Source organism: Ornithorhynchus anatinus, chromosome 1 (genome assembly GCF_004115215.2).
Source record: "Ornithorhynchus anatinus isolate Pmale09 chromosome 1, mOrnAna1.pri.v4, whole genome shotgun sequence".
In the NCBI taxonomy this organism is placed as follows: domain Eukaryota; kingdom Metazoa; phylum Chordata; class Mammalia; order Monotremata; family Ornithorhynchidae; genus Ornithorhynchus; species Ornithorhynchus anatinus.
Genome location: NC_041728.1, coordinates 49,086,727 through 49,109,413, shown reverse-complemented (window position 1 = coordinate 49,109,413; position 22,687 = coordinate 49,086,727). Strand labels below are relative to the sequence as shown.

The following is a 22,687-nucleotide window of genomic DNA, read 5'->3' as shown; positions in this document are numbered from 1 at the left end:
TATCCCCCAGCGCTTAGAACAGTGCTTTGCACATAGTAAGCGCTTAACAAATACCACAGTATTTTTTTATACAGATGAGGTAACTGAGACACAGAGAAGTTAAGTGATTTTCCCAAGGTCACCCAGCAGATAAAAGGCAGAGATGGGATTAGAACCTAAGTCCTCTGACTCTCAGGCCCGAGCTCTTTCCATTAGACTGCATGGCATAAAGCATAATTCAATCAGTGGTATTTCTTGAGCACTTACTGTGTGTAGAGCACTGTACTTAGCACTTGGAAAAGTACACTACAACAGAGTTGGTAGCTGCAATCCCTGCCCATAAGGAGCTTACAGTCTACATTCTTCCAAGAGCCTAGACACCTTTAGATGTGTTATCTCATTTATCTCCTTATAAAACTGGGAGTGTTGTATGGGACAGAAATTGAGAATGTATTTATTTTTTTACAGATAGATGGAATGAGGACATCCACTTTAAATAAAGGGTCCTGGGTTGGAAGCAAAAATTAAGGTTCATGTACCTGATTTCTTTCTCAGTGCCTTGTTTGATCATTTTACTGCCTTTAGAGATCTTGATTAGCTCAAATATTCATTCTAAGATGCGTCTTTACCCCCTTAATTCAAACTTGGTTTTAAACTGAGAATTTCATGAAGAGAGCGAAGATTTCATTTTCTATTCAAATTGAACCCCTTGTCAGTCAATGATTAATTTCCTCCTGTCATCCTCCCTCTATTTCTAGGATCTTTGGGGGAATAAGTATTTTTAAAGAAGCATGCATCCACAAACCTCATTGGTTTTAGAAACAAAGAATGTCCTATTTTCAACTTAATCATCGCATCTGATCTCCATAATCGTTGCAGGAGTTATGGCCTAGTTGTGGTACACAGGGTGAGCCACCCCTTAGTATATTTCTTCTTTTGTTTATTCATTAGCATTTACTGGGGGTCTATGATGTGCAGAGTACTACACTAAGTACTTGAAAATGTACAATAAAAGTAGAGACATGATCCTTATTCTAGGAGCTTAGAATGTAAATGGGGAGGAGGCAGGTACATACTATGGGGCAAGAGGAAACATAATTTTCCACTAGAAGTATGGAAAAATGAATAATCAAATAAAAAATGATTAAATAAATGACATCTATGTACCGATATAGACATATGTGCCAAGAGCTGCTTTTGGGATCACCTGATCTGGGGAAATGGCAAGTTGGAAGTGGATTTCAGGAGGGATTTGAAGATTAGAAGAGGTTTGGTTTGGTGGATTTTAAAGGGGAGACCCTGGAAATGGTGCGAGCAGTGAGTTGGAGCTGGGAAGAGTCTCCTCCCTTTAGGCTGTGGACAGGGAACATGTCTACTACCTCTGTTGCACTGTACTCTCCCATGAACCTAAAACAGTGGTCTGCACACAGTAAGCACATAATAAATACCATGCATAATAGGAAGGTTAGTTTGGGAGGAGTGGAGAGTGATAAATTCTCTAACAGATAAAGAGTGCAGGTATGTATAAATGAGACAGAGTTGATGGATAGCCATGACATGAGCAGTCAAGAGTGTGCTTCATGCAGAGAGAAATGGATGGTCATCGAAGACCTTTGAGGAGTAGAGTAATGCATTTTTGAACATTTTTTTAGGAAAATAACCCGAGCACAGGAATGCTGGATAAATTGAAGATAGGAGAGGCTAGAGGCATGGAGACCAGTAAGAAGGCTGTAACATCTCTTTTCTCATTCTCCCCATTCCTTTCCAGAATCTCTCCTCTTCCACCTACCTTCCAATCTCCTCCACTAGAATCTCCAGTCTCCAAGAATCCACACAATAACCCAAGTTGGTCTGATTCTGAAATTCTTACCAGGAAATACTAATAAGGGAGAAGAGTTTGTGAAACAGAGCTCCTCCATTACTTCTACTGTGCCACTCCAACCACTGACTGCATGGTCAGTCCAATTTCCTAGAACCAAATTGCTTGTTGTCAGAGCCAGATGTGGTCAACATGGTCCACACTGGCTTATACAGGTTATGCCCACCCATTGGGATGGATTTTTCCTGTCATTCCACTGGGCCAATCCAGTCCTGTTATCAATAACCACAACAGACCTCTGAGATCTGTACACCCATAGACATAAGTTCTCAAGATCAAATTCAGGACTGAGAGACTTGTCCTGGGGTCCTATTCTTACAGCATTTACTTCATTCAGTTCTTCCCTAGGAAGTCACTTTGAGGGTGGCATCAGGTCTTCAAGTTCTCCCCAAGGTCACTTAGGAATTTACTCTGGAACACTAATGGCTTAAAAGAATGAATACCCCAGACTCCATTCCATGTAAGATTCTGGTTCAGGATAGAGTAAGGAAACTGAGCCAAAGAAAGTTCTGTGTATTTTGAAATTGTACTCTATTATAATTAAATTGTCAAGGTGCCCATAAAATATAATCTAAAAATGGATGACATTTTATCGTCTCTTTATCCCAAATGTTTGAATTTCAGACCTTGTAGTTTTGCCATCAACTAATCAATCAGTTGTATCTATTGAACCCTTTATTGTGCACAGAGAACTGTTCTAAGTCCTTGGGAGAGTACAATATAACAGATAGTAGACATGTTATCTGCCCACACTGAATTTATCATCAGGTAAAACAAGATTATGTGGGTAATTTGAATAGGCAAACACAGTGCCTTCTTTTCTCTTTAACTATTCCAATTCAGTGGCTTGTGTTTTTCATTATTATTATTTTTATTAATTCAATACCACAATAGTCAATCATTGCATCCCCTTCCAAAAGGAGTATAATTATTTTCCGTTGTTAAGTAACCGGCCTCCAAGCAGCTAAAAGAAATTAAAAGCCACTCAATTATGGTGTCACTCTTGTCTATTAAATAGAGTGGCAGTGATTGGAGAGATATTCAGAAGGAGTTTAACAGATTTGATTTATACAAGTTTAGCTTTGTATTGATCATGCATGGAAAAGGAAGACTGAGCAGGTGTGAGCTTTCTTTCCACCATAGTTCAAAATCATTTTTACTATTCCCCTTTAATTTATCATTTGACTACTACCCTGGGGTTTACATGTACTGCCAACCAGTGTGACTTATCCTTCAGAAGAGTCTGAATCAGTGGAGTTGCTTGTAAGGAACCACAAAGGAAAAAAATTTCAGCCACTCATTGTTGGTAAAGCCCACCAACTTAATTAAATCTTAGCCTTTATTATTCTCAGAACATTAGAATTGAGACAACTATGCCCAAACAAATATTTATATATTTCTGCCACTGCTAAAATTTTTCCTGGATATAGCCTGACAACTTCCCAGGAGTCACAAACACAGGGAGAAAATCCTCTTTTACCATGCTGCCTGACAGTGAATACCAGCTGTAGACCATTAAGCTTAATACTCCAGTTACTGACCCATTCAGATTCATTTTAATTAACTGATATAAATTTAATTAAATTGCCATAAAATTAAAAGCAATACTTTAGTACTTCAAAGAAAGGTCTGGGGTGAATTTAATTCTAGAGGAAAAAAAGTAAAAATCTAACTGATACTCTGACAAAATTGCAGTCCTTTCATTCCCCTAAAAGTTTTTTCATAAAATGTTTCCCTTTGAGATACTGTTAAACAGGGAAGGGGAAAACTGTCATTATTAGAAAACCTGGAGTAGGAGGAGCTTAGCATCTATAAATGCTGGTAATAGCTTTTATAGGGTATAGGCTGCTTGGGCTGGATCTTTCACCTCTTAGAGTAATGCATTGAGCAGTAATTCTCAGTTCATCAGTTAACGCAATTTTGTGTTTATGTGGGATTTCACTGTAATTTACCATTAAATGCTGCCTATGTATAAGTGCAGTTCATAGTTGTTTGTAAGTAGAAGAACTCCATTACAATGATCTCCAGTGTGGTAAAGAGTCACTTGACTGAGGAACAGCTTCACAACCACCAGAATTTCTTTTCACTCAGATTGAAAAGACTTGACTGTTGAATTCACTACAATTGCTTTGAAGGGTCTGAATAAAAAAAAAAATGGGGTTAGGTGAAATAAAGGAGTCATACACTAGGATATCTTGTAGCTCCACATGTGGCTTTACAATCTCTTTACTTCCTAAACTTTTATTCCATTTCAATTATGCATCCTTAAACATACAAACACACATACACACACACATATGTACACATATATTTAATACAATCACATCAGATATAGTCTCTGTACCACATGAGGCTCATAGTCTAAAGTCAAACCCATTTAATTCCCATTTTACAGATGATAAAACTGAGACAAAGGGAAGTTAAGTAGCTTGACCAAGGACACACAGCAAGCAAGTCACTTATAGAATCAGCATGGCCTAATGGATAGACAACAGGCCTGGGAGTCAGAAGGACCTGAGTTCCATTACTGACTCTGCCACTTGTCTGCTGTGTGACCTTGGGCAAGTCACTTCACTTCTCTGTGCCTCAGTTATCTCATCTGTAAAATGTGAATTAACACTGTGAGCTCCATGTGGATCATGGACTGTGTCCAACCTGATTACCTTGTGTCTGCTCCAGTGCATAGAACAGTGCCTGGCACATAGTAAGTGCTTAACAAATACCATAAAAAAGTGATGGAGCCAAGATTAGAACCTGGGTCCTCTGACTCTCATGCCCAACTCTTTCTACTAGGCCTTGCTACTTTTCCATATGGGAAAATTGAGTACAATGCTTTGTTTTCATATACCCCTGACTTTTGAGGAGCTCAGAAATCTTTCGCAGATGTGACCTTATTTGTCATTTCACTGTCGTTATGTGGAGGGACTGAGGTGGCAGGGGAAATACATTTCTCCATTTTACAGACAGATACATACAGACCCCAAAATGTCATCTCTCTTGAAACAGTTGCTCTTTGAATCCAAAGCCAAAGTTTACCTATGGGTATGAATATGACTGAGAAGAGCAATCCAATGCAGGAGTGGCCAAGCTGAACCTTCTATGGGCAAAAGAAGTCTCTCAATAGACGGCCCCTCTCAAAAAGGGACAACTTTTATTTCTAATTCAGAGACTTTGTTAACTACTGTCACTCTGAGACATTGAGGTACTAAGTCATTACTGTATCCATCCTTAAGATATGAGTCGGTAGATTGTTGATGGACCAGTGTGGGAGACCTCACTGGACCTAAAAGTTGTTTCATAGGTGTGAAAAATAGACTATTCCTAAATTATGTTATTTTAAATAGTAACCCTAACAGCTCTGCCTGGAAGCAAAGGGATGGTCTAAGTGACCACTCGAGGTTCACTCTAACCTGTGAAACTCACTGTTTGATTTGTAGTGGGAGAGATTGTAAGTCAGTAGATTCCCCACTATACTGTAAAATCCTTTAGGGTAGGGATCATGTATCACCAACTCTGTGGTACTCTCCCGAGTGCTTAATATAGGGCTCTGCACACAGTAAGATACAAATAAATTCCACTTATTGATTGAGAATATTCAGGGCTCTTAAATAAGTGCATCACATCCATTTTGTTGCCTTTGGGCATGGAGGGCTGATGGAAGGAAGGAGTTGGTCTGAACAGTGGAGTGCGGTAGGGCATGTTGGGAGATAAAGACTTGTGACACTGCTGGATTGCAGAACTTTGACTTCTTGGGCCAACTGGGGCAATGCTCCCTGCAAGGGAGAGAATGGTGATGACAGTTAAGGCATGCTGGGAGTCTGTACAAAGAAGCACCAGCTCAAGGGACAAATGAATCCCTGAGGAGACTCTGATTTCATGTCTCCCAATGGGTGAGCTCTGCGATCCTGCTCTGATCATGTCAGAGTACAGTGCTCAGTACAGAGCAAGTTCATCATTAACTCCTCCCCATTCTCTTCTCCCAGTGTTATGCCGTCGAGACTATAACACCCCCTTTTCATGACAACCCCTTCCCCTAACATCCCTTGGTCAATTTCCCACATAGATTTAATTGCTTTTTCCTGCCAGAAATATAATTTTAAAGTATTTTTAGATTCCAGTCACTCAGATACTGATAGCAGTAACAATAGCAGTACAAATACTAAATAAGTATAAACATATTGAAAATATGTGTCATTGCTAATTGTTCTGAAAACAGGTATGAAACAGGTTCCTTTATGTATAGAATCAGTGATAGAAGTTTGTCTAGTTCTGTCTTCTGCTGGTGGAGTCAGCTTTCCCTTTCTTCTGGGTCAGACGTTGGTAATATTAGAGAATATTAGAGAATATTAAATTAGAGAAGGAGCGTGGCTCAGTGGAAAGAGCCTGGACTTGGGAGTCAGAGGTCATGGGTTCTAATCCCAGCTCTGCCACTTGTCAGCTGTGTGACTGTGGGCAAATCATTTAATTTCTCTTTGCCTCAGTTACCTCATCTGTAAGATGGGGATTAAAAACTGTGAGCTCCACGTGGGACAACGTGATCACATTGTATCCCCCCAGCGCTTAGAACAGTGCTTTGCACATAGAAAGCATAATAAATATCACCATTATTAATGTGGTTTGGGGAAGGGAGAGCAGGGAGGAATGAGCCTCAAACTCTACTTCCTGGGAGGTGGGGGAATGTCAGACAACAGGAAACTCAGCTGAGGAGGGACCCCTAGTGCCCTGAGGGCCCCTACTTATGGGTAGTCCTCGTTCCAGGCCTGTGTCAGGCAGAGGAAGAGGGAATGGCAGCTGAACTAATTTGGCTTGTGATTCCCAGGGCTCAGCCTCCCCTCCCTCCCTCCTCCACTTCCCTCCCCTCCTCGGCCAGCTGCAGACCTCCCCTGAGAACTGGAGAGTCTTGGGAAGAAGAAGCTGATAGGTGCTATACCACATAGGAACAAACAGTCTATGATTACTATGTAGAGGAGGAACCACTCACCTAGTGGGTAGAGCACGAACCCAGGAGTCAAAAGGACCTGGGCACTAGTCCTGGCTCTGCCACTTAATGATAATTATGGTATTTGTTAAATTCTTACTATGTGCCAGGGACTGTACTAAGCGCTGGGGTGTTTACAAACAAATTGGGCTGGATATAATCCCTGTCCCACAGAGGGTTCACAGTCCTAATCTCCATTTTACAGATGAAGTAACTGAGGCACAGAAAAGTGAAGTGATTTGCCCAATGCCACACAGCATACAAGTTGTGGATCTGGGATTAGAACCCATGACCTTCTGACTCCCAGGCCCATGTTGTATCCACTACAACATGGTGTAGTTAGGGAAGCAGCGTGGCTCAGTGGAAAGAGCACGGGCTTTGGAGTCAGGGCTCATGAGTTCGAATCCCAGCTCTGCCACTTGTCGGCTGGGTGACTGTGGGCAAGTCACTTAACTTCTCTGTGCCTCAGTTCCCTCATCTGTAAAATGGGGATTCGGACTGTGAGCCCCACGTGGGACAACCTGATTCCCCTATGTCTATCCCAGCGCTTAGAACAGTGCTCGGCACATAGTAAGCGCTTAACAAATACCAACATTATTATTATTATTCACTACACCATACCTGCTGCACTTTTCTACCATTTGACCTTGGGCAAGTTGCTACATTTCTCTGTGCCTCAGTTACCTCATCTGCCAAATGGGGATTAAGAATGTGAGCCCCATGTGGGACAGGGACTGTGTCCAACCTGATTTGCTCCACCTACCCCAACTTTTGGTATAATGTCTGACACATAGTAAGTGCTTAACAAATACTCCTATCATTATTATTATTATTAATACTAATAACAATCCTTCCTGGGGGTGAGGGAGTCCAGGCAATCCCAAAGGGCTGAAAAAAGAAAATCCCCAATGTTTTTGTAGGTCTGAAACCTCACCCTACTCCAGTCTCAGTCATAGCATGGTCCCACAATGTGACCCCTTAGCTTCTGCATGGTACCCCCAGCCCAGGCTTAGTATAATTTCGTTATTTCATCATGTTATTACTTGTTGGGAACTCCTTAAATAAATGATTTCCTGTCTAGGTTACAAGAGGTTTTGAAACTAGACACCTTCTCAATTTATAGTTACAATGTTAAAAATGTGGCAGATATATTCAAAGGAACAACCCTTATCGGAGTAGTCAGACATCTGGAAGAAGAAAAGGAAATGCCCAGTATCTTAGAATTATTGAACCATAATTGGAAGGGGCCTCAAGAATCCATGGCCTATAGCTTTAATCCTCTGAGCAGGTCTGTACTGAAACCACCTGGGAGCACTGGCTATTTGCTGTACCTAAAGAGAGCTCCAAGATTGATATTCTCCAACTTTTTTTGAAAGTGTGGCAGTATTTATCAACACTGTTATCATTATTATTAAAAGTAACATTATTGAGAACATAAGCATTAAATACAGTGATTGCATTTGTTCAGTATTTACTTGAAGAAAGGATCGAGGAAAATAAATCCCACTCTGTTCCTGTCCCATAGGGTCTTTACAAATCTCAAAGATAAGGAGGAGACAAGATAAGCAAAAAAAAAAAAAAAGCCTAACGACAAGCAAAATCAATAAATTTAACAGCAGAGCTGCAACCCACTACTTTAAAAGGAAACAGAATTCAAGCTCTTCACCATTCTGGCATATCCATCCTCAGTTTAACCATCTTTTCAATGTCCAGAAATACATTCTAGAGTCTAATATGATTTTCTCTTGCTTCAATCTGAACCCTTACTCTCTTAATCGGTTCTCTGAAAACGTGTTGAGCAGATAGGACCATTTCACATACTTCAAGATTTGTCTTTCAGACTCAAAATCATCTCTTCAGCTTCAATGTCCCTGACTCCAAAGATAAACAGTTAATTGAATTTTTCAGTAGGAGGTACCATTAGGCATGATTCCTTATGGAGCTAGTCACCTGTTCAATGAAGATGCCACAAATACTGGTGGAGTCACAGGCATGACCGAACGAATCAAAGTTAGGGCCCCACGGCTGAACCATTTGCAGAGTCTCTCATGTGACCAGTGACACAGATGAAGTCAAGTAAAGCATGACATGATGACATCATCAAATAGCACTGTGCCAATCCAGGCAGCAGGAATGCAGAGAGAAAGGAGCTGCTGAGTACCTCAGATTTCTATATATTCCTGGGATCTGAAACCCTTGTACACTGTAGGGGGTAAAGGAGAGACCTCCCTCTGCCCAGCATGATTGAGGGGTGTTTCCTAGTGTGCCTCAGCTTCTGCTATTGGCATGCTCCTGTGAAAGGGGAGAGGTCAATCAATCAGTAGTATTGACTGAGTGCTTACTATGTGCAGAGCACTGTATTAAGCACTTGGGAGAGTCTGCAGAAGGGGACAGAGGGGAGGCCCTCTTTTCACACCACCAAATGTGGTTAAGTAATGTGGTTTAGAATACCAAAAAAGCTGCATGATATAATAGAACATGGGCCTGGGATTCAGAAAGTTCTGGGTTCTAATCTGGATCTACCAGCTATCTGCTGTGTGACTTTGGGCAAGTCACTTCATTTCTCTTGGCCTCAGTTACCTCATCTGTAAAATGGGGATTGAGACTGTGAGCCCCATGTGGTCCAGGGACTATCCAACTCTATCTGCTTGTATCTACCCCAGAGCTTAGTACAGCTCCTGAAACATAGTAAGTGCTTAACAAATGCCACAATTATTATTATTAGAAATTCAGTCACACCCGACCCTAGGCCAGTGTGAATGATTCAGGGACTGGTCCAGAAGCACCTGGAGGGGTACCACCAGGCCCAGTGAGGTGATTGTAGGTGTATGGGCAGTTGGATCAGATCTTGCAGCGAACAGCTGCTTTGCTGAGCAGCGGGACATGAAAGCTCCATTCCCATGTTGCCTAATCCTGCCTGCTCTGAGCTGGGGCTGAAGGATTTACAGGGCAACCCTTAACAGATTGTCAGAGGTAGGAAGAACTGGACTTCTAGACTGTAAGTTCCTTGGGGGAAGGAAAGGTATCTACCGACTCTGTTATATCATACTGTCCCAAGTGTTAAGTACATTGCTTCGCATGCTGTAAGTGCTCAACAATTACAGTTGATTGATAGAGTGGTGGTGAAGGGGGCAAAGCCAGGACCAGCCCAGGGTAGTGTCAGGGGCCTCCAGCTTAACACCAAGTGTGCATTCCAACGTGGTCTGTCCCTACTACTCCGTGCCTCCTTTCTAGGGAAGATAAATTTAAAATGGCTACCTTACATAGTAGCAATCAATCAGTCAGTGGTGTCTATAGAGTGATTACTGTGTGCAGTGTACTGTACTAATGCTTGGGAGAGTAGAGTACAACAGAGTTGGTAAACACATTCACTGCCTACAAGAAGTTTACAGTCTAGATGGGTATGAGCTGTGTTCCTTAGGAGATGAAGTCACCCTTATCTGAATATTGATTTCCTAAAACAAAACCTCTAAATCTGGTTGCTGAAACTGCTTGTCATACTGACTGCATGAAAAGTTAACATTTGCTGCCCAATAGGTTCATCCCCCTTTGCAATTCAGCGTCCTGATGATTCTTTCTGGTAACCATCTCATTGGGCAATTCTATTGTGTTCTGATGGCCTTCTTAACTCTAGACCTGTTGGAGTAGACTTTGTTCCCTGAGGAGTGGCAATTCCCATGAAAAATGACACCCACTGGCTTAATTGATAACCACAGGATGATTGTAGCATGGTAACCTATTTGCTTTCCCAGAGTTTTCATCTAGAGAAGTAGCATGCCTTAGTGGAAAGATCATGGGATATCTTAAATTCTAATCCCCGCTCTGCCACTTTCCTGCAATGTGATCAGGCAAGCTACTTCACTTCTCTGGACTTCAGTTTCTTCATATAAAAAATGGAGATTAAATATTGATTCTCCCGCCCCATTTGACTGTTATCTGCCCAGTGTTTAATACAAGGCTTGGCATGTAGTAAGCAGCTAACAGTTACTACAGTTGTTAGGATTACTCTAGAGAGGTGTTTGGCTATGCTAAATTAGGACATATAGCCAAATTATTTTGATGCAATTTGTTGCACTCATTCCATGACTGAAATAAAAAAATAACCTGAGCTAATGTTAATTTGGCACTTTTCAAAAGCATTACATCCACTCAAAAAGAAAGTAAAATTAATCCAAAGAAAAGTGAGCATCATAAAAGGTGATAAGTCTGAATTTGAATGGAATCCAAACAACATCATGTCAAATGCGTGTTGATTCCAATTAAATTTATGACAAGCAGATTTAGAAGCAGTTTCTAATTGGTATGTTTTGAGTCAGCAGCATGTTTAGCTCATGTGATATTGCAAGGCCAGATAGGAAAGTAAAAGCAGTAAAGTAATGATAGAGGGAGTGAAAAAGCTTCCTGAAGGGCAGGACAATAAACTCTCCCTATAGATAGTTTAATAGTTCCAGCATATGCATCCTTCTCCTGTTCAGAATTTGCGTTGACTTGAAAAAGAACTGTGTTGATGAAGGGAAACTGGGCCTCTGGAGAATTGGTTGGGATGGTGGTGATCATTTCCCCTTATTTTTTATTTATTTATTAAGCCCTGTCTCAAGGAATTATGGTGGATTTTCTTCTAGCAACAAAAGATAAGGGAATGTGATATTGGTGAAAGTGGTTTGACAGCACTGGGAGAAATGATTTCTTCAACACCCATTAGAAGCTGTACAGGAGCAAGAATCCCTATACTTATCTCCTATAACCTTTTCTTGTTTTTTAATGGTATTTGTTAAGGACTTACTACATGCCAAGAAGTGGGTTGTATTGTACTATGCCAGAGTTGTAATGGCTACTTCCAGGCATTAAGTGTGTATTCTGCTGAGGTCTACATAGAGCACTGCTACCAAGACTATCAAAAAGAAGATTAATACATGCCAGCCTTTGATGTGGGAATTTCTGACATACATCTCCAACTCATTTGCAGTGGAGGATCAGAACTTCCTTCCTTGGGATTTCTGGCTTGACCATTTTCACTCGATGAAACAGGTTTTATTGACATCCTTTTTAAGCCTGCTTTAGGATGGGAGGACTGCTTTGGAGGAAGTGATGATCCTTTCAAATGATTTTTTCTTATAATAATGTATATAATGCATTTGATGCTGAAGAAAAGTGCCAAATGGAAGACTTCTGGGGATGCATTTCTGAAAATAAACAAAACAAATGAGTGAGAAAAATCTGGCAACTAAGGAGCCAGTGGTAATAACCAGAGCTGAAATGCTGGAATTGATGACTTCAACAACCATCTTTGTGTGGATGATTCTCAAATCTACATCTCCAGCCCTGATATCACTCCTTTTCTACAGTCTTGCATTTCCTCCTGCCTTTAGGTCATCTCTATTTTGAAGGCCCATTGACACCTCGAACTTAATATGTCCAAAAAGGAACTCCTCATCTTCCCATCCAAACCCTGTCCTCCCCATCTCTTTTCCATTACTGTAGATGATACCACTATCCTCCCTATCTCACAAGCCCTTAACCTTGAGGTTGTCCTCGACTCATCTCTCTCATTCAGCCCAAATACTCAATCTGTCACAAAATCCTATCGGTTCTACCTTCGCAACATCACTAAAATCTGCTTTTTCATCTCTGCTGTCTGTCCAAACAGCTTTCTTGCTGATCCAAATACTGTGGCGTAGTAGTTAGAACACAGGCCTGGGAGTCAGAAGGTCATGGATTCTAATCCCAGCTCCACTTGTCTGCTGTGTGACCTTGGGCAAGTCTGTTGCCTTCTCTGGGCCTCAGTTACCTTATCTGGAAAATGGAGATTAAGACTGTGAGCCCCACGTGGGACAACCTGATTACCTTGTATCTACCCCACCGATTAGAACAATGGTTGGCACAAAGTAAATGCGGTACAAATACTATTATCATTATCATTTTCAGCCTATCCCACCTTGACTACCACATCTGCCTCCTCATTGACCTCCCTACTTCCTGTCATTCTCTATTCCAGTCCATACTTCACTCTGATGAATAGTTCATTTTTCTTAAAATGCATTCAGTCCATATCTCCCCACTCCTCAAGAATCACCAATGGTGGGCCATCCACCTCTACAGCAAACAGCAACTACTTACCATTGACCTTAAAGTACCTAGTCTCCCAGCCCCCTCCTAGTTTCCTAGTTAATCTCCTACTACATTCCAGCCCACACACTTTGTTCCTCTAGCACTAGCTTACTCACAGTGCAAGACTCTCAACTGTCTTGCCACTGTCTCTTTCGACACATCTTATCCTATGCGCGCGCACGCACACACAGACACATATATAAATGCAACACACACAAACATATGTATTGCACAAATATACATGGAGAGAGAGGGATAGGGAGAAAGCAAGGACTGGGGTGCAGGGGGTAAGAAAAAGAGAGAGACACAGAGAGAGAGAGAGAATATGAGAATAAATATTGCTCACCTCACTTGGATAAGTGTAGAAAAGTCCACCGATCTATATTGGAATTGGCAACACAAAAGAGACAGTCCTTCAACTCTAAATCACATTTCCAGCTTCTTAGTTAGTACTTTACTACTTCAATCTCAATAGTTGAGGTGAAAAGATTCAGGGAATCAGTTTCTTAAACACAAATATTCAATTTAGAGAACATTCTATATTCACATGCCTAGAAAATAAAACCTCGAATCCTAATTTGCATTTTCTCAACGTCTGTTTAAGGCAGAAACTTGAAGCTAAACACAAGCACTGCCTGTTGATTCTTACTGAGAACATTAATTGTCTCCAATCATTGTTAGAGCATCTGTTTCACATTTTGACAAGTGCACTTATCTTCTTTTTCCTTTCATATTCTTCTGGTAAAAATAATGAATAAATTATAGGGAGATGACAAACGTGTTGATAATCAAGATGGAACACAAATGAAATGGAAGAGGCTGCATTTCTTTGCAGAGTTGTAAATTGCTTTCTTTTTTTGTGTGGTGGCATGCCTGACTATGAATCTAAAAATACCACCACATGGGGAAATGAGCAGACTAGCTAAAACAGAAATGACTTTTCAGTGGTGAAATGTTCAGATTCCTTTTGGGAACATAGTTTTGATGTGTGATTCTTCATCTAGGAGCCCCAGGATCATATTAGGAAAACCAAATTTGAGCTAAATTTTTAAAGGAATGTTTAACTCCACTCTTCCTGATGTGGTAGTTGAGGGAGCAGTGGGGGAGATAATGAGGTGTGGAAAACTGTGTTTGGGCATGGCATGTGAGGCCTTACACTTGGGTCAAGGGAAATAGGCAAAATTGGTGCACTCCCTGAGGATAGCTCTGACTGGCCAGACCTAGATTGGAAGGTCTAGGAAGGAAGGGCTGCAACTCAGTGGAAGACATAGCTGTGGTTACTGTATAACAATCACTTATTGCAATTGTATAGTACTTTTAGTTTTCCAAACCATTTTCAAGTGACAAGTGATTTAATTTTGTCCTCATTATCTCTGCAAGCTGAGGAGGGGTAGGCATTACTATTCCCTTTTACAGATAAGGAAAATGAGATACAGGGAGGTTAGACTACTTGCCCTAAGTCACACAGCAGGATTGTGGCTGAACTAGACCTGAAACATCGGTCACCTGACATTCTGCCACCATGGTTTTTCTGCTAGACCAAGCTGCCTCTACTGTGGCTGTGAGACACTAGATCCAGTAGCTAAGAAACAGCAAAACTAGCTCTGCCTCTTTTGCTATATGAATTTCCTGTTCTTTACTGCGGCCCAGGATCGTTGAATAGTGGTGCTGTTTGGAGAGTTCAGAAAGGGGTCAAAGAGTAACTCCTGTGACTTCCAAACTCAAGATGGTGGATTGCTATTTCCCTTCATCACCACCATCATCATAACAGTAGGGGTGCTTGTTAAGTGCTTATTCTGCCAAGTGCTATACTAATCATGGGGTAGGAACAAGATAGGCTAGCTAGGCTAGATGCAGTCACTGACCCACAGGGAGCTCCAGGTCTAAAGTAGAAGGGAGAACAGGCATTGGATTCTCATTTTACAGATGAGGAACAGAGAAACTAAGTGGCTTGCCCAAGTTCACATAGCAGGTAAATGGAGAAGGCGGGATTAAAACCCAGGTCCTCTGACTTCCTAGGCCCGGTCCTTTCTACTAGAAATTGAACCTAGTGAACATTTCTGGTGGAATTGGGTAGAGGAGCAGCATGACCTAGTGGACAGAGGATGGGCCTGGGAGTCAGAAGGACTTGGGTTCTTGGGTTCATTTTCTCTTCTCTGGAGAGGGTCTTAATAAGACAAATAACACTTACTACAGTGTCTGACACATAGTAAGCACTAAACAAATGCCATAAAAATTCTGACTATAGCCATAGAAACATTCAAAGATTTCAGAAAATCATCGCCTTACAGAGAATTCCAAGAGGGTGAGAGTGGTGGTTGGTAGCCAAAGGGAGGAATGAGGTACCAGAGTGCTGCTAAATCTTGCCCCCGGAGAAGTGGGGTGGAGGAGAGAGAGGGCTGTTGGACCAAGATAAAAGAGTTGGGTATGATTGTTCTGCTCTCTGAAGCTTTTATGTGGTTCTTTGATGTTCCCATTTTAGCCTGCCCTGGGTTAGAATCCTTATTCCATGTATCACATCCCACCTATTCCCAAGTGTAGGCAAAAACTGATGAGAGGAGAGCCTTGGCATGTTTCCTGCCTTGGGCACTCACAGCTGTTGCAAAAGCTCTGGCTAAACCTCAGAGGTATTTCCTATTGATGGAAAGCATCCATAGGGATGAAGAAAACCACTGGATGGATAATATAATTTGTGTCTTAAATTGTAATAAGCCAGTGGCATAAATCTTGCATAGTTTGTATTCACTTTCCCCATCGCAAACTTTACAAGCATTCATTAGAACACTAGGCCCATAAAGCTTGTGCAAATATCACATGCTTATAGTAGCTAAATAATGGGTGTTTAACTTGCATCTATTTTAGGCACACATATATATGTAAGCATGATGCATTAAAAATGGATTTATATGAGCAAGTCTGTTATGTGCAAAAATCATTGTTCACAATTATGATTTCTATTTTGTGTATGTAAATAGAGAATGTATATAAGTCTCAGTTACTGGACTGCATCTGAAAAGGCAGTTAATATCAGTGAGATGAAACAGCTCATGTTCAGGAATTTCATCCTCCAATTAAAACTAAAGAGATAAGGAACAGCTCTAGTGATGATTAAGACATTTCTCTCTTCTTAGAAAACAGACCTATAGCGAATGGAGAAAATTGCCACTTCTTAAATAGATTATGCAGTTACTGTCATAGGTGGTGTTTCCTGGCCAATTTAAAAATGCAATTATTGAGGATAGATTTAGGATAAAGAATGAATCTGAACTTTAGCCTCTAATGCAAATTGAATCTTGGATTTTAAGTGTGTGGACATTTAGTTTGTGGCTCTGGCCATTCCACATGCCACATTCTGATTCAATTCAGGATGGAAGATAAACATAATGAAGCACTGAGGTAAAGGCAAATCTCTCTGTATTTTGAATGCAGGAAAAAATGGTGACTTTTGAATAGCTCACTTGAAAATGCTAACTCTCTTGAGACTTTCCAACCAATGATCAAATATTTTCCTAAATGAATTTCTGTGCCCCTTAAAGACACATGCTGGTTTTTAGTAATTAGCACCATACCATTTCAGTGTTAGCCATTGATTTCATTGAAATTAAAAATGTAAATATCATTTTTTCTCCCTTAGTTATTTTAACTGCAGGGGGCCCAGTCCTTAGAACTAACTCACTCCTATTAGAAAAAAAAGAACATGATGACTATGAAATAATAGCAAAACTTGGTGAATATTTGATACCTTGACACCTTAGAAGGCTTTCTCTTCTGCAGAACAAAGAGCGCCTCAAAAGTAGAGGTGAAAATCATCTGGTATGTTCTGATAGTTGATACTGGGAAAACAACACAAGCTGGCATGGTGTATGGGTATGAATTATTTGAGACCGGATGCTCTTCTGCCCTTTTTTTAAAAAAAAAATAGTTTCCTTGGCTGAGACTCCTGCCCCCTTAAGGAGGGGTTAGGAGGGATTGGTGAGGAGGGAGTGGTGAGAAAGGAACATTGAGGAGGGAGCATTCAGGAGGGAACAGTTAGGAGGGAGAGGTCAGGAACGTGGCAGGCACCTTTCATTCATTCATTCAGTCATTCAATTCATTCAATTGTATTTATTGAGCACAAACTCTGTGACAGCACAGTATTAAGTACTTGGGAGAGCAAAATACAACAATAAACAGACACATTCCCTGCCCACAGTGAGCTTCTGTCTAAATAAAATTGCTGCTCTGTCATTTTCATTCATAGATTGCAAGCCCTAGAAGCATAGGATCAGGACTGTAAGGTTTTTTTTTGCTTTTTATGGTGTTTGTTAAGTGCTTACTATGTGGTAGGCATTGTACTAAGCACTGGGGTAGGTATGGGAAAGCAGCGTGGTTCAGTGGAAAGAGTCTGGGCTTCGGAGTCAGAGGTCATGAGTTTGACTCCCGGCTCTGCCACTTGTCAGCTGTGTGACTGTGGGCAAATCACTTAACTTCTCTGTGCCTCAGTTTCCTCATCTGTAAAATGGGGATTAAAAGTGTGTGAGCCCCACGTGGGACAACCTGATTACCCTGTATCTCCCCCAGCGCTTAGAACAGTGCTCGGCACCTAGTAAGCGCTTAACAAATACCAACATTATTATTATTATTATTATAAGCTAATCAGGTTGGATACAGTCCATGTCCCACTTGGGGCTCACAGTCTTAATCCCCATTTTACAGATAAAGTCACTGAGGCACAGAGAAGTGAAGTTACTTGCCCAAGGTCACACAGAAAATGAGTGGCGTAGCAGGAATTAGAACCCAGATCCTTCTATTCTCTAAACCACACTGCTTCTTTTAGCAATTTGTGGGCAGGGAACATGTCTGCTAACTCTGTTGTATTGTACTCTCCCAAGCACATAGTATAGTACTCTGCACATAGAAAGTGCTCAATAACTACCTTTGATTGATTGGCTGATTGACTGATGAAGCCTCTGGACCAGGGCCTCCCTTGCAGTTCAGGGACTAGGGGCTGCCCCCACTGGTTCGGGGGCCTGTAGTAGTAGGTGCGAGGGAGTGGACAAACCCCACCCCTCAGGGAAGCATTTCTGCCCTACAGCCCACTACCCAAGGAAGCAACATGGCGTAGTGGATGGAGCACAGGCCTGAGATTTAGAAGTTCATGGGTTCTAATATCATCTTGGCCATTTGTCTGCCGTGTGACCTTGGGCAAGTCACTTCACTTTTCTGTGCCTCAGTTACCTCGACTGTAAAATGGGGATTAAGACTATAAACCCCATGTGAGACAGGGACTGTGTCCAACCTGATTAATCTGTATCTACCCCAGCGCTTAGAACAGTGATTGGGCACGGAGTAAGCATTAAACAAGCACCATAATTATTATTATTCTTATTATAGACGCTGCCAGGGGCTGGTGGAAGGGGTGGCAGTGGCAACAGCAAGGAAGGAAGGGGACATGGTGAAGGGGAGCCTGCAGGGTAGATTTTCATTCACCAAACCTACACTGTACGGAGGGTGCAGCCTGTTCCTCAGTCAGTCAATAAATCGTATTTATTGAGTGCTTACCCAGTGCAGAGCACTGTAATAAATGCTTCGGAGATGGAGAAGCAGTGTTGCTTAGTGGATAGAGCACAAGCCTGAGAGACAGAAGGTCACAGGTTCTAATCCCAGCTCTGCCACATGTCTGCTGTGTGACCTTGGGCAAGTCACTTCACTTCACTTTTCTGGACTTCAGTTACCTCATCTGGAAAATTGGTATTTTCCATTTTTCCATTTTCCATTTTTCCATTCCATTTTCCATAGGCCTGTGAGGTCTATGTGGGAAAGGGATTGTGTCCGACCTGACCAACTTGAATCTACCTCAGGTTTTAGAATAGTGCTTGGCACATAGTAAGTGCTTAACAAATATAATAATAATACTAATACAATCTAACAGTAGAAAAGACACATTCCCTGCCCACAACAAGCTCATGAAAGTGTTAATAACCCATTCCTGAAAATCCTAGTCCCAGAACGTCCATCCACCCGTCCGATGCTTTAAATGCCTGCATGCACAGAAACAATCATTCACCCCTCACTGCTGACAAGGGCAAAAGACATGTCCATTTAAGCTTCTTTAATTCACTCAAGCTTCTGTCACAGCAATAGTTATTACCCCCTTTTATATTTGGGTAAAGTGGTGCAGATAATAGCTTAACAACTGCATTAAGGATGCACAGTAAGTGTCAGAACCAGAAGCCAAACTCAGCTCTCTTGCCTTCCAGACCAGTGTTCTGTCCCCTGAGAGCACACATCTACTGAAAGTATGGTCTTTCAGTCAATCATATTTATTGAGCACTTACTGTGTACAAACTTACTGTGTACTAAGTGCTTGGGAGAGTACATGAGAATGGTAATTCATTTATTTCACAACTGAGGCATTTGTTGCTTTTCATTTTAGATGGATCTACTGGGATCCTCTTAATCATTTCAGTAGCTCCAATTTGTAAAAAAGAAATATCTTTACGAGTCAGAGAGCTTCATATAAACTCTTAAAGACAAATATTATCTCTCACCCATCCCCAACATTTTGGAGAAAATGCCAGTTATGGTCTAAATTTACTAACCTGACTTATTGAGAATCAGTGTGGCTTAGTGGATAGAGCATGAGTTTGGGAGTCATAAGGACCTAGGTTCTAATCCTTACTCTGCCACTTCTTTCTTATTTTTTTCTTTTAATGGTATTTGTTAAGTGCTTATTATGTGCCAGGAACTGCACTAAGCACTGGGGTAGACATAATAATAATAGTTGTGGTATCTTTAAGGTCTTACTATGTGCCAGGCACTGTACTAAGTGCAGGGGTGGCTACAAGCTAGTCAATTGGACACAGCCCCTGTCCCACATGGGAATCAAAATCCTAATCTCCATTTTTACATATGAGATAACTGAAACCCAGAGCAATGTAACTTGCCCAGGGTCAAACAGCAGACAGGTGGTGAGATGGGATTAGAACCCAGGTATGTCTGACTCCCAAACCCAAGTTTTATCCACTGAACCACACTTGGGTAAGCCAGCTTCTCTGTACCTCAATCACCTCATCTGGAAAATGGGGATTAAGACTGTGATCCCCATGTGGGATAAAGACTGTGTTCAACCTGATTAGTTTGTATCTATCCCAGTGCTTAGTACAGTGCTTGGCACATAGTAAGCACTTAACAAATACCATAAAACAAAACAAAATTTTAATAAAACCTGACAGGCACTGGATGAGCATAATGAGCTGGCCCAGTCTCCATTGTCACACTGCAAGTGCTGTTGGGAGAATCAGAATCAGAGGTGGCTGCAACACTGCAAGGAGACATAGTATCTCTCTTCAGCACTAGTGTTATCCTCCTTCGGGGAGATCACATGATACTCCCTTCATTCTGACCATGCCAAGAACTGGCAGCTTTCCACAGATCAGCTTGTCTGTAGCCCCACAATACGTAGGGTGGCCTTGCCTCTGACTTTACAAAGAGGACACTTTTTCCTGGAGGATTCTACAGCAAGAGTTAAAACAGTTGATTATCCAACCCTATCCTTGACAGTGGTTGTCAAGGTGAGGGAAGACAACACACTGTTCTTCCAAGCATCTGTTACCCCTGCCAGAAGTTGAATTGGCAGGATGGACCATTAGACTAACCCAGGGGTTTCTTGTTTTCTTGTAGTCACTTTCAATACATAGGAGTGCTTTTTAAAATGAATCATTTAAAGCTAGATTGCATTTGAATCAGAGGACCTGGATTCTACTTCTGGTTCTGCCACTTGCCTAATGTGTGATCCTGGTCAAGTCACTAAACTTCCCTCTGGCTCAGTTTCTTCACTATAAAATGGGAATTCAGTCCCTTTTTTCCCTCCCACTTAGAATTTGAATCTCAGGTAATAGTATTAATAATGGTATTTGTTAAGTACTTACTATGTGCCAAGCACTGTTCTAAGTACTGAGGTAGATAGAAGGTAATCAGGTTGTCTCACATGGGGCTCACAGTCTTAATCTCCATTTGATAAATAAGGTAACTGAGGCACAGAGAAGTTAAGTGGCTTGCCCAACATCACACAGATCTCGTCATCTCCTACCGTTGCACTCTCTCTTCCCTCACCAATCTGAAATCCCTCTCTAGGACCATAACCTTCTCACCTGTCTCCTCTCTCACACTCTCTCCCCCTGCAAATCTGTATTACTCCCCCACAGAGACCTCCACTATTTTGATCCCATCCATCTCTCCAAAAGCATCTCTTCCCACCTTGCCTCCCTATCCTCTCTTCCAACTCTTGATGATCAGGTTACCGCTTTCAACTCCACCCTCTCTACGCATCTCAACTCACTCGCCCCGCTTTCCCTCCGCCGCTCTCGCTCCACTAACCCACAGCCCTAGATCTCTGCCTCTGTCCGACTCTTTCACTCTTATGCTCGAGCTGCTGAGTGCTGCTGGTGAAGGTCCAAGCACCAAGTCAACCTTATCTATTTCAAATTGATCTTTTCCTGCCTTATCTCTGCCCTCTCTTCCACCAGGCAAAACTACTTTTCTTCCCTCATTCATGCCCATGCCCGTTACCCCCGCCAATTGTTCCGGACCTTTAATTCTCTCCTCAGGCCCCTTGTTCCTCCCCCTCCCCCATCCCTCACCCCCAACCATCTGGCTACCTACTTCATCACGAAAATTAACAAAATCAGGTCTGAGCTCCCCAAAGTCACCGCTCCCCCTTCTGCCTCTCCCCCTCCTCCCAACCCTCTCCCCTACTTTCCCATCCTTCCCTTTAGTATCCTCCGAGGAGATCTCCTCCCTCCTCGCAAGGGCCACCCCCTCCATTCCCGCTCACTTTATAAAAACCATCGCCCCGTCCCTCCTCCTGTCCTTAACTTCTATCTTTAACCGCTCACTCTCCAGTGGCTTCTTCCCCTCTGTCTTCAAACATGCCCATGTCTCCCCCATTCTAAAAAAAACCCTCTCTCAACCCCACTTCCCCTTCCAGTTATCGCCCTACTACCCTTCCTTTCCAAGCTCCTAGAATGAGTCATCTACACTTGCTGCCTTGAATTCCTCAACTCCAGCTCTCTCCTGTACCCCCTCCAATCTGGCTTCCGTCCCCTCCACTCTACCAAGACTGCTCTCTCAAAGGTCACCCATGACTTCCTTCTTACCAAAACCAATGGCTCCTACTCCATCCTAATCCTCCTCGACCTCTCAGCTGCCTTTGACACTGTTGATCATCCCCTTCTCCTCCACACCTTATCTCACCTTGGCTTCACGGATTCCATCCTCTCCTGGTTCTCCTCTTATCGTTCTGGCCGTTCATTCTCAGTCTCTTTCGCAGGCTCCTCCTCCCCCTCCCGTCCTCTAACTGTAGGGATTCCTCAAGGGTCAGTTCTTGGCCCTCTTCTGTTCTCCATTTACACTCACTCCCTTGGTGAACTCATTTGCTCCCATGGCTCCAACTATCATCTCTACGCAGATGACATCTAAATCTACATCTCTGCCCCTGTTCTTTCCCCCTTCCTTCAGGCTCGTATCTCCTCCTGCCTCCAGGACGTCTCCACCTGGATGTCTGCCCGCCACCTAAAAACTCAACATGTCCAAAACTGAGCTCCTTATCTTCCCTCCCAAGCCCTGTCTTCTTCCTGACTTCCCTGTCACTGTGGATGGTATGACCATCCTTCCTGCCTCTCGAGCCCACAACCTTGGTGTCATCCTTGACTCAGCTCTCTCATTCACCCCACACATCCAATCCGTCACCAAGGCCTGCCGGT

At 42.2% G+C, this 22,687-nt stretch overlaps 1 pseudogene; it reads right to left on the bottom strand.

Annotated features, from left to right (window-relative positions):
* Positions 1-1,985: 1,985 nt before the first annotated feature.
* LOC100074784 overlaps positions 1,986-22,687 on the bottom strand; it is a 53,986-nt pseudogene continuing 33,284 nt past the window's right edge.